The 23,830-nt window shown below is 42.7% G+C and overlaps 2 long non-coding RNA genes across 3 annotated transcripts; both read right to left on the bottom strand.

The window, feature by feature from the left end:
* Positions 1-7,312: 7,312 nt before the first annotated feature.
* Positions 7,313-14,031, bottom strand: LOC135322443 (uncharacterized). Of its 2 annotated transcripts, none has more exons than XR_010383019.1 (4): positions 13,647-14,031; positions 11,239-11,521; positions 10,077-10,234; positions 7,313-9,246 (listed from the first exon to the last, which is right to left on the bottom strand). It is a non-coding gene; the product is annotated as an uncharacterized LOC135322443 (long non-coding RNA). The 2 variants fall into 2 exon arrangements; XR_010383020.1 differs by having other exon boundaries at positions 13,728-14,029.
* A 1,093-nt stretch (positions 14,032-15,124) lies between these two features.
* Positions 15,125-21,905, bottom strand: LOC135322444 (uncharacterized). Its single transcript, XR_010383021.1, has 3 exons — positions 21,801-21,905; positions 21,148-21,287; positions 15,125-15,205 (listed from the first exon to the last, which is right to left on the bottom strand). It is a non-coding gene; the product is annotated as an uncharacterized LOC135322444 (long non-coding RNA).
* Between the last annotated feature and the right edge of the window lie 1,925 nt (positions 21,906-23,830).

Consider the following 23,830-nt stretch of genomic DNA (forward strand, 5'->3'; position numbering starts at 1 on the left):
ACGGTTTTGAATTTGCTTCTGGGTTGTCCTAGGTTTCGGCCCATGTGCCTGGAAAGGTCTCTCGGGCAAACATGCTAATTTAAGAAGTTTGTCATTCTAAATGCTCTTAAGAGGATTAAACAAAGTCCACAGCAAATAAATGAACATATTTGGAAGGTTTTCCACCCTCATGTAATTTCCAGAAAACAGACATGTTTCACTTGCTAAACCAAACACACAGGTATATTAATGAGCCTGGTTCACATGACTGGACAGCACGGAGGGAGCCTCATCTATTGGCGTGGCTTCTGCTGCAGGAACAGCACCTGAAGGTTTAATTAGAATTTATTTCCAGCGAGTGCTGCTTCAGCCTTTTTCTCCCCGATGTAAGAAAGCGCCTTCCTTGCCTGGCCATTAGTCTGCAGAGCCCCGCGGCTCACACACTCCCCTGCTCATCAGGATGCTGATGGAGCCAGCTTGCTTAGACACACTTAGCTACACTCGCAGCGGGGATCATCAGTCTCTTCTGTGTGTTCACCTCCACGTGCAGGGGAGAAAATCGAGTTTTGCTGGCGACAAACGCTAATTGACCACCAGTTGTTTCAGAGGGACTGTGATGTTGAAAACTGGAGTCCCTTTCATTTTTATATGTTGGATGCAGACAAACTGCACGGCGACACCCCCACTGTAAGTACACCCACCAGGGAGGGGATCGGAATTTGGATCTGCACGTATTCAGATCCTGGCACTGGTCAGCTTACAGTGTTCTCGCTGGGTTTGGGAGACTGTTTCCGTAGTGATTTATTTGGTTTCCAATAAATTTGCACAGCCGTCTCCTTCAGTCGAGTTCTGATGAGTTCACTTGGGAAGGGCATGTGAAATTGGGGCAGGCAGAGAGGTGCAATGAAGACTAGACACCATCTGGTTACCTCTCATTTTTTATGGGCCCAAAAATGCTTGTCTTGTTTTCTTTTCTCCTCCATCTACCCCTTCAGGTCAGGGAGTCGTCTTCAAGAATTTCATCCTAAAATATAAAGTAATGAAGAAGGCAGTGTGCCTCTTTGGTTGATTTCATTTGACTTGGGTTCATTGATAAAGATTTTCCGGTAAGGATTTTGTGAGTTTTTAAAAGCTGGAAGAGCAGCACAACCAAGGAGAGAAAGTCAGAGAAACGAGTCAGCAGCCCCTGTGAGTTCTGCAGGATGAAGGCAGGAGGTGGGGCGGAGGCAGCACCGTGGCCTCCCCTGTAGCCCTGAGGCCAACGTGGGCATGAAAAGCCAGAGTCTCTTGTCGCCATGTGTTCTACCAGGTCTCCAACTAAAGGAATGCAAGGAGATTTGGGGAGGCCTTACCTTTTACCCTCTTGTCAAACATCTTTAATGCTGACTGTATTTATTCAAGATGACACAGAGATCCCCTGCAGAGCTTGAGGGAGCAGTGCTTGCTTCATGACTTGCCCGCCCCTGGCTCACTCATCAGACTCCTGATTCTTGCAGGCACTGCAGTGCCCGTGGGGGGCGCTCTGCTCCTGGGGGGTCTCTGCTCCTGTGGGTGGAGCTCTGCTCCTTGAGGAGCTGGGCACTGCAGTGCTCACATTGGAGCCGGTCGCACCAGCGCTGATCCCTCACCACATGATGAGCCCTTTGTGTAAGTAGTAGAGGTGGGAAACAGAGTCTTCCTGTGTCTATGGAGTTCTCCAGTAAAGCCAACTTGGAGGAAAGAAAGAAAATGCCTACTGTTCCATGACTGTGTCCTAAGGGTTTAAAGCTCACTGCGGGGCACACGTGAGATCTCATCCAGTAAATACTCTGGGGTCTTGACTCTGACATGTCATGAATTTGGCATTCTCATAATGATATTTCTCTTAAAATATGTCTAAGCAATCATTTTTGTGTGATGTTTATATGTGCATAAGTGTCCTGAAGAAACTGTTGTGGATGGAAGTGTGGGCATCAGTGGTACCATAATGGCTGGTGGTCCTGGGGGCTGCCCGAGCTGCACACCATTTGTTACCAGCAGTCTTTCAGGTCGCATCTTATTCCAGAGCTCACCGGGGCTCCCATCTCTCACTATGTGTCTTGAGAGAATATTTGTTCAGAGGGTAGGGGACAGGGTGCTTCCAAGTCTGGGTTCTGGGGTTCCCTGTCTAAAGGTGGCACTGGCACAAATCCTTTATTCATGGGGTAATTAAGCCACACAGTCTCGTGGTTAATTTGGCCTCCCTGTCCCTCTTCATGTTAGGAGATGGAGGGCTTAGGTAAGGCCCCCAAACCTGTTTTTGGTAAGCTTTCAGCCCTACCACACAACCTGGGTTGTCCCGTTTCAGTCACATGACTTTGATTTTTGCAGGTAGGTGTGACTCCTGGACAGTGCCTGAGACTTCCAGGTTTCCCCTACAGTAGGAACACTGAAGAAATTTCAACCCGTAAGTTGTGTTTGGGGGCCTCGAGGACAAGTAGGGACCCACAGAAAGATATCTGGATGGGTGGCGATCAGGCCCGAGTCTTGGAAGGACAGAGATTCCATTATTGTTGTAACAGTGAACTTAAGGGAGGAATTTGGGAAGGTCTGATGCAATTGAGGTTAAAAATATTTTCTGGCTTTTATTGTTAGCAGTAGTGGTTTTTAAACCTTAGACCCATTCCTGCTTTTTATAAGAAATATTTTGCAACCTTTCTTTTTTGGTGCCCGGAATTGAACATCATGGAAAGTGTAACCTAAGCATAAATATGATAAACAAATAGACAGGTAGATTGAAAAATGGGGTACCTAAATTCTTATATTATGGGGTATTTTATATTTATGCTAATTAGTGACCTCTCAGGACAAAAGGCACATACAAAGGGAGTCACTTCTAATAAACTGTTTTTCCAAGCCTTACCTAACTGGGAAACAAGTGGCTTCAGAATGTTAGCGCACCTCCCAGGTCCCCAGGGAAATCTTGTCAGATTTACACTTGCTGATGGTGTCCTGTGCTAAGTGCAAGCAAATGCGTTTCGGAAGCTGCCCGGAGGCTGACTCTGGGGATTCCTTCTCCATCGCAGCAGTGAGGGAGCCTTGCCTTTCCTGACCACAACCACAGAGGTGATTTTGAATCTCTGAAAACTGCCATACCAGTATATATCACAACCCCCACAAGATATGTTGAATAAAGTAGAAAACTTTAAGTGCCTCCTTTAGGATAGAAATAGGATATAAAATAATTCATGATTTAAAAAATTCTAGTGCCCGAATAAGTGCTACATTACACTGGCTGCATTATTAGGTTAGACAACTTCATTACTGCTTTCCATACCACATCTTCTAGTTAGAATTTATTTATCTTTTTTTCCCTAAAGAAAAAAATCATATGATTCATTCTTGTGTCAGAGGTGACAAGAAGAGAGCAAGTGTAAAACCGGAAATCGTGATGCTTGTCAGTCTAATATCAGCTCCTTCACTGCACAGATCATCTTAACTCATTTTACTGCACTTTTTGGAATTACCTTCTCACTTGGAAAATCCCCTGTGTCAGTTAGATTTGCTAGTAAAACAATTTTTTTTCTTAGTGCATCAGTGATGTTTTCAAGATGATAAAAAATTTTGCCCATGGCATTTAAACAGTTGCTTCTTCTCGTAATTCATGGTTCACGGTCTTGTATTTGTCACAACTGGAGAACTGTGTTTTCTGTGTGCAAATTCTCATTGCTTTGGTGACGCAGGGACACTTGTCCTTACTGGATGGAGTATGATAGTAGTTGTTTGAATTCTCTAAATCTGGAGTCCTGTGTTATGATTCCTGTTAACAATATTAAAAAATATGAATATTGTTATTTACCTAAATAGATAACATCACACCAGTGATGTATATCAAATTGGTCCAACTATGAATTCCAATATTAATTGAGACAGTAATTTCACAACTCACTATTCCAAAAATTTGGATTGATGGTTCAATTATACCAGGGACATTACCTGTTGTAATTGAATCAATCATTGCTTTCTTCAATAAAAGTTTCCATTCCATCTGCTCTTTTGTTTTATTGTCCTTCTGTGTTTTGTTTGCTTTCTTTCCCAAATATATATGATTTTGGATTTTGTCATTGAAAATCCTTGCTGGTTTTGCTACCTCATGCTGCAGAGAAAGCCTTGTGACTGTTTTATAGTCACTGATTTCATGGTTGTATGAGTGCTTAATGCCACCTTGCAGGGATGTGGAGACCTAATGAAGTGTGTGCATAAAAGGCTTAGTCTACATTGAGTGCAGGGTTAGTGTGAGCAGCTCATGTCATCAGTATCATAGTTAATCCATTACAATCATCCTCTGTTAATCAGTGTTATCATTCTAACGTCTCCAGGAGAGGAAATGTAGTATTCTAAATGCAAATCTTTGCCACTCTTTTAGTCAATTCAACACCTTTAAAGCTTTGCTGTAATAGGACTGTGTGCCTGGTATCCCTACTTTTGCTTCTCCTGACCCAGGACGCGGTCTCCACGGCTGATGATCCATGAGACACTGGATTCTTGGTCCCATGGCTCTGTGTGTTCTGGGACATCTGGGGACTTCAGCACTGTTTTAGGGGCTTTGGATCCCACCTCCTCATAGCATTGCTGAGATGAGATCTGTGGGTTCACCCTCATTCTTGAGTGTATGGTGCATTTTTTCTAGAACCAACACACGCCACCGTGGCAGCACTGCTTTGACCACGTGCTGGGGCAGCGTGTGCTTGTCAGTTCTTGGGTTTAAATTTTCTGTTCAAATTTCTAAAATGGGGTATATTGACAGATACACTCCATGTAAACAGAAGCTCTGTGGGTTTTCAGCAACTTCTAAGAGCATAAATATTCCTGAAGCAGCTAATCTTCCTCCCAACAAGTGAGGAGCAAGCCGGCAAGTCCTGCGTGCCTGTGGCGGCCAAGCTGTGCAGCCCAGGCTGCTCACCAAGGAGCAAGGAGAAAATCTTAAAAACCTACTTCCATGCTGTCTTTCACAGAATCTCAGAAATGAATGTTTTAATATTTAAAGAGGGGTGATTCGTTTTTTTTATATATTATTTTATTTTTTTTCTTTTTCAGTATTATTAGGTATAATTATTACAGTTCAACTCCACATACACATTGCATGTAAATACATTTACAGAGTATACTGCATTTTTTTAGTTACATATATGTACTAATTATTGTTTCTAAGAACAGATTAGAGTTTCAGATTTTTAAACTTACATAGTTACCAGAGGAATAAAGCCAACTACAAAAGAATAATAAACAGAATATGGTAATCCAATCACAAAGGACAGTCATATGTGCTTAAGCATATTCAAGAAATCAAAATAACAATTAGTTCATTTGTGGTCTTATTATTATTGCTATTAATTTTAGATTCCTCATAAATGAAGTCATATGGCATTTTTCTTTCTCTTTTCACCCCACTTCACTTAGAATGACAGTCTTCAGGTCCATCCATGTTGCTGCAAATTGCATCTGTTATGGCTGAGTAGTATTCCATTGTAGATATGTATCACCTTGTCTTTATCCAGTCATGTGCTGATGGACATTTGTGTTGTTTCCATGTTCTTTGTTCTATGTCCCTTCTGGCAACAATTACTGATTTTAAATATTTTCCACCTTAAAATCCTTCCTGAATGAGACGTAGTAACAGGAATCAAAAACAGTTACAGCATAGGGTTGTGTGTGATGGGCCCGAGGGGCTTGGTAGGAAGGTTGGCAGAAAAGATTTCAGATTCTGATCAAATGATTCCTCCTCTTGTAGCCCTGCTGACCGCCTCTCTCACGGCCTGCCCTACTAGTCTGACCAGTCCCTTCTGTGAATCCCACTGTATTGTGCACAAATTTTTTCCAATTGGTGTCATCCCGCAGGGACCTTAGGTGAGGCACCTAAGCTCCTGTGTTGGTTTCTTCCATCAGCCCTTAACTTCCTTGGGAGCCAGGACTGTCTCATTGCCCCAAGGATTCCTAATGCCTAGTGAGATGCCTGATACAGCTGGTACTTAACGAGCACATAAGTCAAATGGAAAAACCTGATCAAAGAAATGGCCCTCATTTTTCAGACATGCCTACTTGAGTACATAGGGTAAAATGACATGTTTTCTTGAATTTGCTGTCAAATACTTCAACAAAGGACAAGTAAAAGAACAAAGGTCTGAATAAAGGAAATATGGAAATGTTTGTGAATTCCTTAATCTGGGTGATGTGCTTATTGTACTATATTTATTGATGTATACTTAAGTTATTTTATAATTTTCTTATCATTAGCTGAATAGCAAGTATTAATACGTATTAATTGAAATCCTTTGAGCCGACCAAACTTACCCCACACAAAATCCTTAATGTCCTAGTAGTGTGTCTTACAGAAATCTTTTCCCATAAAGACAGGAAAAAAGGGAAAGACAGATCTGTGCAGTATTTCCACATTGTCAAAAGACCAAAGACCGACACAAAGAAGAGATTCTAAAAAAGATAAAGAGGCTGAAATCAATGTCCTGAAAACCTAGCCAAGAATTCTAAATGTCCCAACTTAACTAACCTCAGCACTGCCGCATCAAGAATGGGGCAAGTAGAACCTTGAGGATTTTTTTTAAATAAATAAATAATGATCCAGTTCCTACCACAGGCAATTATGGTAAGAGTGAGTATAATTTCTAACACCAACTAGTGTACAAATTGTAATTTATACTTGATTCAAACTGCTTCTTCTATAAAATCTGAATCTTTTTATTCTTAAGACAGATTTGTGGCATATGACCTAGTGATAAAATTTTCAACTCGCTTGTATTCAAAAAGTTCACCAATGTGAGAGTTTATTACAACAAATATTGCTTTTTGGGAAACCCATGTGCCTTGTCACTCTCTTCCATAAGATTTCCTGTGGAAAATTCAATCCCTCATTCAGGAAGGGGCTGAGCAAACAGTCTGATGGAAAACCTTCATACACTGCAACACAAGAAAATGAAAATGACAGTGAGCAGCCCGTGAAGCCGGCAGACACACACAGCTCACGGCTGTGTTCCCGCCATGACTTTCTGTAACCAGCAGGGAAAATGTGCATTTCAAGAAATAGACATAAACACTTTTCAGGACCTGAGCACATAATTTCCCTTTCAGGGTTTAGTGGGCTTCCATTTAATTCTATGAGAAGTGTTTAAAACAACAGAACAACAGCTGAGATATGGTTTAAAGTAACATTTGTCTTAGTGAAAATAAAGCCAGCTGATAGTTATCATTTTTACTTTATTTGATCTCACTCTCCTACTTTACCTCCCCAACCTCCTCCACAAAATGATGGTGAATGTCCCCTCCTGGGTCAGAAGGCTAAGTAGAAAGTACCAATCACATGGAGGTGTGCTTTGTTGTTTTATTTTTCAAAAGAAACATGTTTCATTCATGTGATTTAAAATTAAGATCAAGAAACAAACTCTATTCAATGAATGGTAGCCAACACATGTCATCATAGCTGCTCATCAGGTTTGGCCCCACGTTACACACATTTACATGGACATGTGACATGTGCTGTCATGGGACATGGTGAGTGGGGACAGGGTCTCTGCTCTCACAGGGCACACAGCCTGGTGGGGGAGGCAGTGTTCAATCATTGCCTTTTTTTTTTTAATGTACTTACAAATTATGGGAAATGCTATTTTAAAAGAACAAAGTGAGTCAATGAAAGTGAAAAATTCAAGGACAGTATTTAGGTGAGTGAAGACAGGGAACCTCTTTGAAGAGCTGACACTCCACTGAGACCCAAAGGACAACTCCGGTGCTGTAGGTGAAGGGCAGGGACACATTGATAAAGGGCTGATATCCAGAATACACCAAAATCTCTTTAAACTCAACAAGAAGAATGAATAACCTGCTTAAAAAATGAGCAAAATGCCTCAACACACACCTCAACATGGAAACTAGATGCCAAAGAAATCTATGGAAACATGCTCCACAGCATCTGTCATCAAGGGGCTGCAGACTGAAACAGCTAGATATCACTGCACACCAGTCATAACTGCCAAAACTCAGAACACTGACAGCACCAAATGCTGGTGAGGATGTGGAGTGTCAGGAATTCTCTTGCATTGCTTGTGGGAATGAAAAATGGCCCAGATACTTTGGAAGACGGTCTGGCAATTTTTTACAAAACTAAACGTACTCCTACCATATGATCTGGCAACTGTTCTCCTTGGTGTTTACTGAACAAAATGGAAAATTACGTCCACACACAAATCTGCATACAGATGTTAATAGCAGCTTTATTCATAATCACCAGAACTCAGAAACAACTAAGCTGTTCTTCAGTAGGTGAATGGATAAATAAACTGTGGTCCAGGCAGAAAATGGACTATTTATGGTGTTAAAATGAAGTGAGTTATCAAGGCATGGAAAGACATGGAGGAACCTTAAATGCATATTACTAAGTGAAAGAAGCCAATCTGGGAAGGTTCCGCAACTGTCTGATTCCAACTGTATGGTGTTCTGGGAAAGGCAAAACCACAGAGACTAAAAGATCAGTTACTGTCAGAGGCTAGAGGGGAAGGAGTAATGAATGAGGTGCAGCACGGAGCATTTTTAGGGTCACTAAGACAGACTACTCTGTATGATGCTGTGATGGTAGAAACGTGTCATTGTACATCTGTCCAAACCCACAGAGTGCACACCACCAAGTGTAAATCCTAGTGTCAAGTATGGGCACTTGGTGATGATGACGTGTCAGTGTAGGTTCACCCATTGTCGCAAATGCACGCTCAGGTACAGGCGTCAATAGTGAGGAGGCTGTGGGGACAAACTGCAGTTCATACCCCCAATCCAGCCCCAGCCACTGCTGTGAATAAAGCTCTGTGGGTGTGTGGACTGTCCGGCTGCTCTGGCGTCTGAACAGCAGAGCTGAGCAGCTGCACCAGAGATCAGGAGGTTTGCAGATCCAGAAATATTGACTCCCAAGCCCTTGACAGAAAAAAGTCTGCTGTGTCCTGCTCTACACGAATCACAATTCACCCTGATGAGACAGGAGAGCAGGGCCCAAACAAGGCATGGTTAATCGGACTGAAGCAATGTTTTAGTTCCAAAACCTTTGTTGAAGTCCTGCAGAATCAGTGACAGACTGTAGCCAGGAAGCGTCTGCAGAAGGAGTCGGTAGCAGGCCTTCCCGCCAGGCTCCGGGATGCCGGGGGCCATGCGCTGCACGGGGGCCACCCACTTGAAGAAGATGGACTTGCAGTGGAAGCCGATCAACTCATAGAGCTCGGAGAAGATGCTGCACTGCTGAATTCTCTCCTAGGAACGCTGAAGCACAGGGAGAAAAGCAACAAGCATCTGAACGAAACATGTAAGTGAAAAAAGACACGTAAAAAAGGTTTTCCCATAAAACAGAGACCTGATGACACAGGAAGGAAGAGGAAGGCTGACTTCGTGCACTGATGGGACCGTATGCAGAAATGCAGGGAAGCAGCGCTGTGCAGATGCTCCAGACCCCCTCCGGCCCCACCTCTCCACGTTCATCCTGTCCTTTTCCTAGAAAGGCCTGTATTCCCTGAAACAGAGGAATCTGCTCCCTACACATGAGACGCAGAGAAAGGAAGGAGCAAAAGAAAGGAAAAGTAAAGGAACAACGTTTCATCTAGACCCTAGTATTTGGGCAGGACTTTCACCAAAAACACATCTTCTCAAAGCACAGAGCACACAGTGAGAGGCTGACAGAGTGACTGCGACTTCTGCTCCTTAAGCACCAGCTACCTGCCAGCACACGCTGCGCCCCTTACTGAATCATTACAATCATCTCAGAAACTATTACTACCACGGCTCACAGGCAAGGAAATCTGAAACTCGGGGAGGAATTATTATCATCCTGGACAATGTCCCACGACCCAGAATTGTCAGAGCCTCCACAGACCCTGGACTAAAATTCTCCACTTCACCATGGGCCCTGAGCCTCAGGCTGAGGCCACGTCAGGTCTGCACGGGCCCAGAGCATGAGTATGTGAGACAGGGAATGGTCCCACTCGAAGTGCCAGGCCAAGGCCCTCAGAAACCTATGAAATGAAACCAAATCCCCAAACTCATTTCCAACCCACTGCCCTGTCCGGGAGGACGGCTCGGCACATCTGTGCTGTCACCTGTGCACAGGCTGAGAAAGGGGCCCAGACAGTGACGTGACGTCCCAGTGGAAGTGGCTTGGAGACCGCTTCATTACAGGACAGACTCTCCCGGCTTCCAACGTTAACTCTCCATTCCATTTCCAACTGGAAGGTAAGTTTAGACTTGTTTTCCTCTCCTAGAAACAAAGAGAGTGGTAATATCAGCAGGAAACTCAAGACTGAGGAAGAGTCTCCTGGCCATCTGGAAGGATAGGCCGGGGAGGGAACAGAGACAGGGATCAGAAAGACCCGTGTTCCAGTCCAAAGTCTGCACGTCACTCGCTTTGACAGTTTACATTTTAATACAGGTGAAAAAATCTAATTATGATTGCTGTGAAAACTAATTGAAATAACGTATGCCACTAGCATACATCTAAAATCCTTAATGAGTGTCCCAGAAATGAAAGTGATCGTGGTTAGTTACTGTCTGCCAAGTCTTGGGTGCTAAGCCCACATCAGCCAGCCAGAGATGTGCCAGAGAATGCCTCACCAGCTAGCAGCCTTCTCCAACTTGGAAACTCACAGTGTCTGAAGGACAGGCAGTGGTGGATGCTTTGGGACACTCTGGAGGTAGCACTCCAGTGATGACTTTAAAAAGCTGGGGAGAATTTAGGGGACCATACATTTCAAATACAGAAAACACATTCCATGTCTGCCCACATTCATCTCTAGCCATGATGATTCAGAGAGGAAATACATATTCAAACGTACACCATTTTCCCACATAAGTGCATCAAAACAATTTGGAAAGAATGTAACTTTCTTCTCTAGATCACACAGCGGGGATTACAAGGTTTGTACTGAGAGCCCTACTTGTAAAACATCTGCTAACATAACTGGGTCCACTATCAGTCCATTCAAAGAGAAGGATGGAAAAGAACAAAGCCAAGCTAATACACTCCGGTCTTTGGTGGGTTACAATGTCACAAAGGAGACGGACAGGTCATCAAGGAACCACCCTGCCGTGATCACGGAGCCGGGTAATGGGGTTGGCGGCAAGATGTACAATGCAGCTGCAGCTGTGCCCGCACTTCTAGGCAGGTATCCAAAGTCACCTCTACATGGCGTCCAATGCTTGTGCCCACGTCCTCATCACCTGAGATGTATTTAAGAGAAATGAAAACTAATAAACGGAAAATACCTTTGGTGGGCACACCGTCCAAAGAGCAAAGTCACAGTTTGACAACTGGCCATCCCGGTTCCCTGGGATTCATTCTTGGAGAACCTTAAAAACCACTCCTCTGTCCTCAAGAAGTGCTGCCTACTTGTCCAATCTTTGGCTCAGGGATACAGCACGTTCACGTGGACTTCAATGTCTGCACAGATTTGACTGTCTTTCTCCAGGTTCATTTGTCCATTCTGAAGAGGCCTGAGTTAAGTCCATCTTCTGTAAGATCAATTCCCTCCAGTGAAACTCATCGAGCCTGCAATTAAAAGCCAACTGAACAGGACTGTCCTCAGCTAAAAATGTCACCCACCCTTCACTGCTTTCTTAATTTCCTTTCCTGGCTAATTGCAACAGACTAAAACCTCCCTCCACCCAGCTCCCCAACTATGTCAAACAGAAAGTAAGGTCCATAAAAGAGGAGACAACTCCATAGTCACCTCTGATCCTAGCATATACTAATGTCAATAAATAGAACTATGATTATGGATTCTTTCCTTTAAAACCTTTCTGGTTATTTAAATGAGACCTTGGAAGAGAGCTGTTTGGGTCTAGTATCATGATCCAGAAGACTCAGGAGGCCTTTTTCGGAATGGCTGTTCACTGATTCATTCAAAACACAACTTCTCATTCCGGGAGGAGCTGTGATTTTCTGCCAGGAGATTGTGGTCACTCTCATGCCAGAACAGCTTTAAACTAAATCCTTACTTTGGATTTGTTATTTTTCCCTGCTTCCCCAAAAATTGACTTTCCTTAATTTCTTGCCTTGAGGAATGATATTTTTCTTTCTTTCTAATTCACCCTTTATTAAACAGGATTCTCAGGATGTGCTTGGCCTTACATAGGATGAGCCATCCAACTCCCAGTTTGAGAGGCCTGGGGCTCACCTCCCGCCCTCCTGCTAGGGCAACTAACACTCAGTTCAGGAGCCAACCAGCACCCCAGGGCTTCTAAGGCTCGCGTAACTCCCAGAATCCCTGCTTTCTGGTATGACTTGGATTCTGAGGATTTCCCCTCACTTTCTTGAAAATTAGCTGTGCAGCTTGAAAGATGAGGAAGGAAGGATTTATTTCTTAATCAGCATTTTAAGGAACTTGTGTAATGAACGTTTTCACGAGTTTCTAGAACCCTCCATTGCCGAGACAGAAAACACAATAGATATTTTCTAAATTTAGGTACCATGTGCATTGTTTCTTTGCTTTTGTTTTCTTAACTACTAACACACATTTTTTAATTAAAAAAAATAAGGCCCAAAATAGGATAGAAACTTGAAGGGGCAAACAAAATTTAAGGGCAAAGAAAGAAAAATCATAAGTACTCTACAAAGTTAATATAATACATACACTATGGATCAGATCAGCAATTCTCAGTAACAGCTAATTGAAACATGACCATGAGTTAAACGTCTCTCCTGTCAGGAGATGACCAACAGATAATAGAATTAAAACAACAAATTAAAATTCTAAGTCTGGCGAGGTATAGAAGGCTACCAGCTAAAAGTGTCTTCTTCTGGAAAAGAGGGAGGCTCACCAGCTCTTTGCTGTGGAGCCTGAGCCCAGGGGAGGGCGGTGAAGAACCGCCCTGTTAGTATCCAATTAACAAAGTGGGTGATGAATAAAGAGATGTGAGCTTTGATGACAGAGATGATACTACTATTCACTTGTCCTGTAAAGTATGTCTTCACGTTCAGTGATCAATACCTCGACGTCCTCAGGGATTGAGATTATAGGAAAATGCACTGCCCGGGCCCAGACCTCCTCTGTGAGCTTGTGACACTGCACTTAGATGTCTCAAGGGCAACTCAAACTCCACCTGCAAAGAGCTGACTTCACGGTGCTCCTCCCATAGCCATCCTGCCCAGGGCCCCTGTTTGGGAGGGAAGGTCTCTCTGCCCCTCCCAGCTCAGGCCCATCACTCACAGATGTGACTGGACCCCTCCTTCAGGGCTCAGATTTCCTCAGTCACCGAGCCCCACCACCCACACCTGACCTACCAGGTACTCACAGGCACTCCCTCAGCACTGACTCTGTGCTGGGGACCACGCTGCACACTGTGCGAATGTTATCTCACTGGATCTCCACAACAGTCCTGGGAATTGGGTACATCACTGCTTCAATTGATTAGATAAATTGTTTCACTTCCTTGAGTGCGTCATCCAAAGTGACATGTCTACTGAGCCACAAACATGGGACTGAAAACCACTTGAAAATTGAACACTGCTACACCTTGCAGCCACCCTACTCTGATTCGTCACATCACTTTCTGCCGAGCCTACTGAATGTTTGCAAGCATTCTACAAACACAAAAGTGATCTACGAGATCACCCCACTCCCCTACTTAAAATCTGTCAATGACGGTCCACTGCTCTTCAGAGAAAGCCTCACCAGGCCTGAGCACAGCCCAACGGCACGGCATCCTCGTTCCCTGCATGGCCACGCTGCCTCACCCACCACGCAGCACAGTACCGTGTCCAGGACTGGGATGCTGACTCCGTACAACACGGGGCTCGTCTCACTCGAACAATGATCACCCTCTTCAGTGGTCACCCTCTTCAATGCTGACTCTCAGAAAAATGTTTTCTCAGGATGAATCAATATCTTTTTCCTTACAACTTCCAGTCATTGATAATGAGCTCCCCCAAAAAGAGAGAAGACTTAATCCTCAGTCTCCTTATCTGTAAAGTGGGAATAGCAAGGAAATATGTAAGGTTTTCAGAGAAATAAATTTCATGTGAGACTGAGGGACAATTCCCAACATACAGTAAGCACTCAATATGGGCTTACTTAGTATTAATAAGAATATGTTGCATTCCAGCAACCTTAAATCAATGTTTTATGGCTTTGTCCAACAGACTACTGACAAACAGTTGGACGAACCCCTTTGAGCAGATCAGCACAAGTGTATTGGGAGAGGTAAGTGCTGCCTCCAGTTACAGCTCAAACTCTTACATGTTGTTTGAGCATTTAGTTGTCGTTATTGAATAAAGACAGGTGTTCTTTAGTCAAAGCTCCTGAAACATAAATCTTCAAAGATAGATACAAATTAGGTTTCAAGTACAACATTCTCACTAGAAATTATTTGAAAATGATAGTCTTAGCTCCTCTGTACATCAAAAGGGCATGTTCTTAATGTATCTGACTATATACACTGAAAGAATTGTTTAAAGGAATTAAGATGAAGCCATCCTAAATAAGTTCTCAGTATCATCTGCACAAAGCCCCACCCAAGGGTCTCATTTCTCACTTCCACATAGGTGTTGAGGTAGTTTAACCTGGGTCTTGGTTTTTTATAACACAGGGGAGGGAAGAGTTGTGGATAGATTTATGTAGCAAATATAAACCTAGTGTATTTGATGTGTAGGAATCCTAGAAATAAACAAATTGATATATAGTCCCACCCTTAAGAAGCTCAGCCTTCCCATTTACAACAGCATTAAAAATAAAATGGGATATACATTTAACAAAAATTTACAAGATTTATACATTGAACAATTTGAAGTATCACTGAAAAAATTTTAGAAGATCTACATATATGGAAGACATCCCATGTTCATGGAATAGTAGACAATATTATTAAAAATGTTAAGACTCCCCAAAGTGATCTACAAATTCAGTGGAATTGCTATCAAAATTCCAGCTGACTTCTTTGCAAAAATTGAAAAACTGATCCCAAAATTCATATGGAAGTGCTAGGGGCCCAGGACAGCCAAAGCAATCTTGAAGAAGCAGAGCAAAGTGGGAGGAGTCACTTTAAATTTTACTACAAATCTATAGTACTGAAGTCATTATGGTACTGTCATAAGTTTGGATACATAAATCTATGAGACACAGTAAAAATTCCAGGGGGGAAACTTACATTCACAGTCAGTTTTCAACAAGGGTGCCAACAACACTCCATTGAAAGAATAGTCTATTCAATGAATGGTGCAGGGAAAGCTGGGTATCTGCAGGCAAAAGAATGAATTTAGATTCTGAAACCCCCTATTGTATATAACAAATAAAAATTAATTGAAAATTGATCACAGACAGAAACGTAAAATCTACACCGATAAACTTTCTAAAAGAAGACATAGTATAAATCTTTGTGGTCCTAGGATAGGTTATGGTTTCCTAGATACAATACCAAGAGCAGAAGTGATAAAAAAAAAAACCAGATAAACTGGACTTCATCAAAATTAAAACCACTTGTTACAAAAGACATCATCAAGAAAGTGAAATGAAAGGGGAAGTGGGTAGCTCAAGTGATAGAGTGCATGCTTGGCAAAAAATAAATAAATAAATTAAATAAATGAATAAATCTAATTACCTCCCCTATAAAGAAATTGTCTTAATGTTTAAAAAAAGTAAAGTGGAATGACAATCTGCAGAATAGTAGAAAAAATTTGCAAAGCATATATCTAATAACAGACTAGTATCCAGGATATAAAACGAATGCTTACAACTGACCAATACAAAGAAAATCGACTCAATTTTTAAATTTACCAAGGAATTAAATAGATACACAAATGGCCAATAAGCATATGAATAGATGCTCAGCATCACTAGTCAAATCAAAATCAAAATGAGATCTCATTTTACACCCGCTAGGATGGTTATAATCAAAACACGGACAATAACAAATGTCGGTCAGGAGGCAGAGGAAAGGGAACCCTCAATATGCAGCCATTGGAAAGGGGCAATGGTGCAGCTTCTTTGGAAAAGTCTGGTGTTTCCTCAAAAGTTTAGTGTTATCATATGGCTCAGCAATTCTACTCCTACATATAGGGTCATCCCTCAGTATCCTCGGGGGATTGGTTTCAGGAACCCCCCACCCTCGATTCCATAATCCAAGGATGTTCGAGTCCCTTTACAACCAGCCATCTGGATCCATGAAGTGGAAACTACAGCTATGGCGGGCCAACTGTGCAGCCAACAGAATGAAAACATATTCTCACAAAAGCTTGCACATCAATATTCATGGCAGTATCATTCAGAGTAGCCAAAGGTTACAAACAATATCCACCCATCAATGAATGGGTAAAAAAAAATATCAAGAATAGTCCCAAAAAATTTTGGAAATTGAATCTTTGACAAAGGAGGTGAGAACATACAATGGAGTAAAGACAGCCTCTTCAGAAAATGGTGTAGGGAAAACTGGACAGCTGCATGTAAATGAATGAAGTTAGACTACTCCCTCACAGCACACACAAAAATAAATTCAAAATGGCTTAAAGACTTAAACATGTAGACAAGACACTACAAACCTCTTAGAAGAAAACGTAGGCAAAACATCTGACATGCATCTCAGCAATGTTCTCCTAGAGCAGTCTACTCAAGCAATAGAATTACAAGCAAAAATATACAAGTGGGATCTAATTAAACTTACAAGCTTTTGCACAGCAAAGGAAAGAGTAAGCAAAACCAAAAGACAACCTATGGAATGGGAGAAAATATTTACAATAAATGAGACTGTCAAGGGGTTAATTCCCAGAATATACAAACAGCTTTTACACTTGATAAGAAAGAAAAATAAACAATTCAATCCAAAAATGGGCAGAAGTGCTAAAGAAACTTTTCTCCAATGAAAACATGCAAATGGCCAATAGGCACATGAAAAAATGCTCAATATCATTATCAGAGAAATGCAAATCAAAACTACAATCAAGTATCACCTCACACCAGTCAGAATAGCCATCATTCAGAAGTTCACAAACAATAAATGCTGGAGAGGCTGTGGAGAAAGTGGAACCCTCCTACACTGTGGTGGGAATGCAGTTTGGTGGAGCCATTGTGGAAAACAGTATGGAGATTCACCAAAAGACAAAAAATTGACTTCCCCTATGACCCAGCAATCACACTCCTGGGCATATATCCAGAAGTAACCCTAATTCAAAAAGACACTTTCCCACAAACGTTCACAGCAGCACTAATTACAATAGCCAAGACATGGAAACAACCTAAATGTCCACTGACAGATGACTGGATAAAGAGGTTGCAGTATATTTATACCATAGACTACTACTCAGGCATAAAAAATAATAAAATAATGCCATTTGCTGTAACATCAATGGATCTGGAGAATGTCATTCTAAGAGAAGTAAGCCAGAAAGAGAAAGAAAAATACCATATGAGATCGCTCATATGTGGAATCTTAAAAATAAAAAAGAAAAACAAAGAAAGAGAAACTTATCTACAGAGCAGAAACAGACACAGAGACATAGAAATCAAACTATGATTACCAGAGGGGAGACGGTGTGGGAAGGGATAAATTGCGAGTTCAAGGTTTGCAGATACTGATTTTGTATAGAATAAACAGCAAGTTTATACTGTATAGTACAGGGAAATATGTTTAATATCTTATAGTAACTTATGTTGAAAAAGAATATGAAAATGAATACATATATATTCCTATATAACTGAAGTTTTGTGCTGTAAACAAGAAACTGATGCAACATTATAAACTGACTAGACTTCAATGAAACTATTTTTAAATAGACCAAAAACAAAAAAAAAAGAAAAAAGATATTATTAAACCAAAAGAATAAATTACTGTTTCAGGCTACAACATGGATGAACCTTAAAATGTATGCTGAAATAAGCCAGACACAAAAGGACAAATACTGCCCTTTTAGGTGAAGTGTATCTAAGTGTTCATTGTACTAATCCTGTAAATTTTCCGGAAGTTTGAAGTCTATCAAATTAAAAATAAAGTGTATTATTCATTAAAAGCATAAAACGATTCCTCACAGGAGGGCTTTAAATAATAAATGAAGAAATGCATGTAAATCTCCTGGAACAACACTTTGCACGTCCACAGACAGTCACTGCTGTCACTGCCACTCAGAAGTTGGTACCAGCGCTGATGAGAGCTGCCTCCACTCGCTGCCCTGTAGACAGGAGTGAGGGCCTTGGCTCTGACAGGCAGGGTGACCTGGAACCTGAGTCAGACACAGCCACGCCCCAGACTCTGTGTTACCCAAATTTCTTATACAAACTGCTACATGTAACTTAAACACGCTAGAGGGATGTATCTTACAACATAGGCAATACAGTCAATGATTTACAATAACTATAAATGGAGCAACTATTGTACACCTGAAACATATCATATTGTAAATCAGTTATACCTTTAGAAAAAATTAAAAAATAATGTAAAAATGTTATAACTTTAATATCAGTCCGGTTTTTAAGTAACTACTAAACAGCTTAGAATGTATAAAAGCATTTAAGTGTGATATTTATTTACATAAATATTTACTTTCACCCTCCTGCTAAAAGAGAATTTAAACAATTTTTTAAGCACAGCTTAACAACCATAACAAAAAGACAAAAGTGAGAGTGAAAAGAATATGGAGATTCAATAATTAAATGAAACCAGGGGGAGGTAAAGTCATAAAAATGGATGCCATGAAGTCAGGGTAAGTGTTAAAGGCCAATTAGAAATTCAGCTGTAAGATTTTTGGCAGCTAAAGCAAAAAGAAAAAGATGAAGGGGCGGGTGGTAGAGCTCAGTGTTAGAGCATGTGTATATCATACACGGGGTCTGGGTTCAAGCCCCAGATGGACTTTAGATGGACTTTAGACTCAACCCTCACCCTCCAGGAAATTCAAAATACACACCGACAGAGTGCTATGGACAAGATTTTTTTTTAAACAAATTCCTGAAACACTAGCAGGTCTTGGTTCTACTGAGACACAAATGGATTATGTGTATAATGTTTCACAAAAGCCCTAAAATATTATCACCCCAACTTGACACATCAAGAAACTGAGGTAGAGAAGTTTATCACATTGTACAAGATTAAAGAGAGGACACGACAGACACCATATTTAAATCCAAGCCCCTGCTCCACTGCTCACACTAGAAAGTGTGACATACTGCCGCTTTCCTGCCCTCTCCCTGCAATAAATCTCTGAAGAGTCTTTTCTGTGCCACCTGGAATCACAATCACATCAATTTTCCACAAACAGCAATGTCACTCCTTGGAGGACGTATCAAAATCTAAAGGGTTGGGATGGGAGGAGAGATTTGCATTTTCTGTTTCTCAAAGGAAATATGGCTTTAAAAGAAACTGAAAATCACTTATCTAGTCTAAGCCCTCATTGTGCAGAGAAAGAAACGGAGGGTCAGAAGAGATGAGGAAAGGTCCTCATTAATAAATATTGCCTCAGCGCAGCACCAAGCCAGCCCTGGGAACTTCTAGGGGAGGATCTGGGAGGCCCAGGAGAATGAGTGTTAGAAAACGGAAAGAGAAGAAGCATAAAAGACCCTGTCTCTACACCACCATACCATGAAATTCCACCAAATTACCCATTATGGGTGCAGCCAATATTAAGGTGGGCTAAACAGGTTATAGAAACCTGGAAGTCTCAACCATAGTGGAAATTCCAACATTTACTATGTTGTTTTCCCAGTTCAAGCATCAACTCAGTGGGCACCCTGTACCAGGGAGTACACTAGGCCTGGAGTTCTCCCAAATACAGATCTCTATTACCATGTGTGCAAACCACATAAAGGCCACCAGAAGAAAAGTGCCCACAGATAAGATGGAATTACTGAAGCTGAAAGCAGCCAAAGAGCATATATTACTAGGAAAAACGGTGCTGCTAGAAATGGACTCATGGACATAGAAAGCAAACTGTGGTTAGCAGCCAGGAAAGGGGGGATTAACAGATGCACATTAATAAATATAAAATAAATGACAAGGACCTACTATATAGCACAGGGAACTATATTCAATTTCTTGTAATGACTTGTACTAAAAACAATCTAAAACTTATGTATATACATATGCATATGTTTATAACTGAATTTCTGCTGTACACCTGAAACTATCATTGTAAATTGACTACACTTCTATAAAAAATAATTTTAAAAAATAAGTAAAAATAAAAGCAACGCCATTAAGAAAAAATAAAAGAATACTCTAATCCCCTTAGCTGTAGGTGCTGGAGAATCCTGGTTGCAAGCACCAAGTCCACTGGATCACTCCAGCACTGGCTGTCACTCTTTCTGACCATCAGAGAGTCACTTGGCTTCACTGAGGTTACTTTCCTCCCCTGTGAAAGGCAACAGTAGCAACTAACGATGTATAGAATCTCATCATTCACAAGCCCAAAAATTAGTGAGGGCTTCCCATGGGCCAGGCTCTGGAGAGATGGAAAGATACGGTTCCAGATATATTCATGTTTAGAAGAAATTTATGCCATAAAGACATTAATTCTTCCTGTTTTGATAGACAAATGCATTGCAATTCTGATTAGAATTCCTACCAGATTTTTCATGGAATGTAACAAGTTATTTTATGGTCAGGAATAGCCAAGAACCTTCTTTAGAACCACCACTGGAGAGGGGTGGATAGGTCACTCATTTCCTCTGGTCTTTCTGATGTGATGAAACGTTCTGGAATAATAATTGTTGCACAACTGTGAATATGCTAAAAGCTGCTGAATTGTACCATATAAATGGATGGACTTCATGGTGTGTGAACAATATCACAATAAAGCTGTTATATGAAAAAATATTTCTTGACAATTATTTTTCCCTCTATACTACTAGTCTGCCCTACAATTTAAGAAAAACAAAAAACCAAAACAAACCAAACTGTGCCAGGAGCTCTTTAGGACTTCAATATCCCTGGGTCTCCAACGCCCCTGGTGGTGCTGTTCCTGTTAAAATACCCTAGATGGGCTGCTCTAGTTAGGGACGGTAACTATCTTTTTAAAATCGACGGTCACACGTTTCACCCTGGGAGAGGGAAGGAAGGAGGATGTCACAGCCTCATAGCTTCAGCACATTTTTAACTGAACCAAGCCCTGCTTTCAACACTGTAATCCCTCGCACTATAAAAAAAGTGACATAAACAAGCACCGCCATCATAACACCTGAAAGTGTTCAAGATACTTACCTGCGGCAGAAACACTGAGGGAGGAGATAGAAGCTCGCTCAACACTGAGGATCCCTTTTCCCGACTCCACTAGGAGAAGCTGGGCGTTACAGCCGGGGGCTCTCAGCCGGGGGAGCAGTGCCCACGCCACTGAGCTGGTCCTGAGGGAGTGGGAAAGGGAGAGGAGGGCAGCCCCGGGGTCGCGGGGCAGGGAAAGCGGGGGGTTGGGGACGCGGGCTGCAGCCCCGCTCGGAGTCCAGCCCCAGCCCCAGCCGCCCGCCCCCATCCGGGTCGGCAGACCACGCCCGCCCGGGACACAGCCCGCCCAGGTGTGGGGACTGCCCGTTGGCCGAGGAGAGGAAGCCCGGGAGGAGAGGACTCGCGGGCGGGAGAGGGGAAGGGGACGCCACTCGCGGACTGAGTGGTGCCCGGCTGGGTGAGAGGCGGCAGGTGCACACCTGGCCCTGGACAGGTTTGGCCGGGGCCCCGGGGCAGGTGGCGCAGGCAGAGGGGTCTGGCCCGAGCAATTCAGCTGAACACAGGCTGACTGGCGCCCTGGGGGGCTGTGACACGCAGACCGCCCTCTCGCAGTCGCCTGACCCCTTTCCCGGGAAACCCCACGTTGCTCTTCCACAGCCGGTGGCCCCGGTCCCGGGCAGGAGCCAAAGGCCTACCGGGCGACAGAGCTGAGAAGGTTTTGGGGCCGATTCCTGGCTCGGAGCTGGAGCTTCCAACTCGGGGTCCAGCTGGCACTGACTGCCCATGCGCAGGAGGGCCAGCGATCCTCTGGGTTCTGTTAGGGAAGGTGGGGCAGCGAGGGAGGGAGAAGATGGGAGGGGGAGGAGAGGAGGGGGAGGGGAGGAGGGGAAAAGTGGAGGGAGACAGATGGACAGGAAGAGCAGAGAAAAGGGAGGGATCTGGAGAGGGGAGGGGAGTAGCGGAGATGGAGAGAAAAAGCTTTACCTCTGGGGGCACCCCGAAGAAGGAGGCAGTCCTGCCTCTGTACCCTTCTGTAACCCTTCAAGGCCCGCAGCTCACGTTTTACCTCTCTGATCCAGCCCTCCTTCCGATGCTTCTGCAGAACCCCTAGGGGTATCACACCCATTGCCCCACACGGAGCTTGGTTTTCTGTTTCTCTGGGAACCAAGCACCCGCAGGTGTTGTCGCTCAGAACTACCTTGGGAAGGGTACATATTCCCCTTTTACACGCTGGGAAACAGGCAGGCACGATCTCTGCCTTAGCTCCACTGTCCCAGGTGTTGGGCTGGCGGGGAGCGGGGTGGTACAAGATCAGAGCCCCAGACAGAGCAGACTGCCTGAGTGTTGGTGCATAGTCCCCATCCCTCCTGGGTAAACCACACCCCACCCTAGTGGAACCATCAAGGGCTCACAGTAGTTCCCTGGGTGTGGGAGAGCTATCCTCATGTGAAGGAAAAGCCAAGCTGGGCTAACAAGCTAAGTCACAAATCTAAGTGTGATAAGTGTCGGTTTACTGATCTAAATTCTGCTGGGCTAACTCATAAATCTGAGGTTTAGTGTCAGTTTACTGGGCTAACAAGCTATCTCGTAAATCCAAGCTCAACAATTGTCAGTAACCTGAACTATTACAAGTAGATAAGCTCTAGTGTACTGATTCCTTGCTTTTTGTTGTTTGAGCCTTATTGGCTAATACCCCCTTACTTGTAATTAACCCTTTAAAACCTCATGTGCACGTCTCGGGGTGCTCATAACTTCGGAGCAGAAACCAGTCTGAATCCGCCGGCATAATAAATCTGAGTACACCAACACTCCGAGTGGTGCTTGTTTCTTGGCTGGCCTGTTGTTTCCATAACACTCAGTTCCAGTGCCCAGCTTGCTAGGTAGATAAGAGTGTTACCAAATCCAAATTCATTCTCCTCAGTGCAGGACAGGCCAATAAGTTGGGAGACCAGGTGTTGGAGCATGGAATAGCAAGTTTCTGTAGACCTAGATGGCAAACTAATGTCCTGGAAAACCATCTCCCCAAGTCAGAATTCAGGCTCCTTTCCTACATGCTTGGTTGTTGCAATCTTCTTGGTGTAGGAATTCCTTATCTTTAGAATCCTTTGTTCTTGCAGCTATCTGCCTGGGTCAGATCCCTGTAAACCTCCAACAAAACAAACGTTATTTTCTATTCTGCAATTTGTTATCTTTTTATGAATGAAAAAGTGTTAAATATCCTTAAAGGTCAGGGCCTTCAGAATAGGCTCTCCTATATATTTCAGGCTCTAGGCAACATTGTTTTACAAGCAAGATGAAGCCTAGGAGACAGAGCATAGGGTTAAAGTCAAAGGAACAGATCTAATATGGAGTCAGATTTTTTCTGTTCTATTACCCAGGCAGAAGCCACTTGAGGATTTAAATCCCTTTAAGTTAAAAATAACTAAAACTTTAAAGGAATTTACATACATAGGTGGAAATGTGCATAGCCTATCTGGAAAATCACACAAAGATTAGTAAATAGTGGCATCTCCAGGGAGGGCTGAAAGAAGAGAGCATGAGAGAAAACTTCTTTCACTTGTGTATTTTTGTGCTCTGTTTGAATTTTTTAAAAAAAATTTGCATGTATTTCTTTTTCAGTTAAAAAAATGTGTAATCGAGCAAAGGAGTAATTAGCTCAGCAAATACAGCAGCCATGGAATCACTGAGTCATCACTTTTGATTTAAGCCAGGAAGCATTTATTGA

Source organism: Camelus dromedarius, chromosome 11, assembly GCF_036321535.1.
Source record: "Camelus dromedarius isolate mCamDro1 chromosome 11, mCamDro1.pat, whole genome shotgun sequence".
In the NCBI taxonomy this organism is placed as follows: Eukaryota; Metazoa; Chordata; class Mammalia; order Artiodactyla; family Camelidae; genus Camelus; species Camelus dromedarius.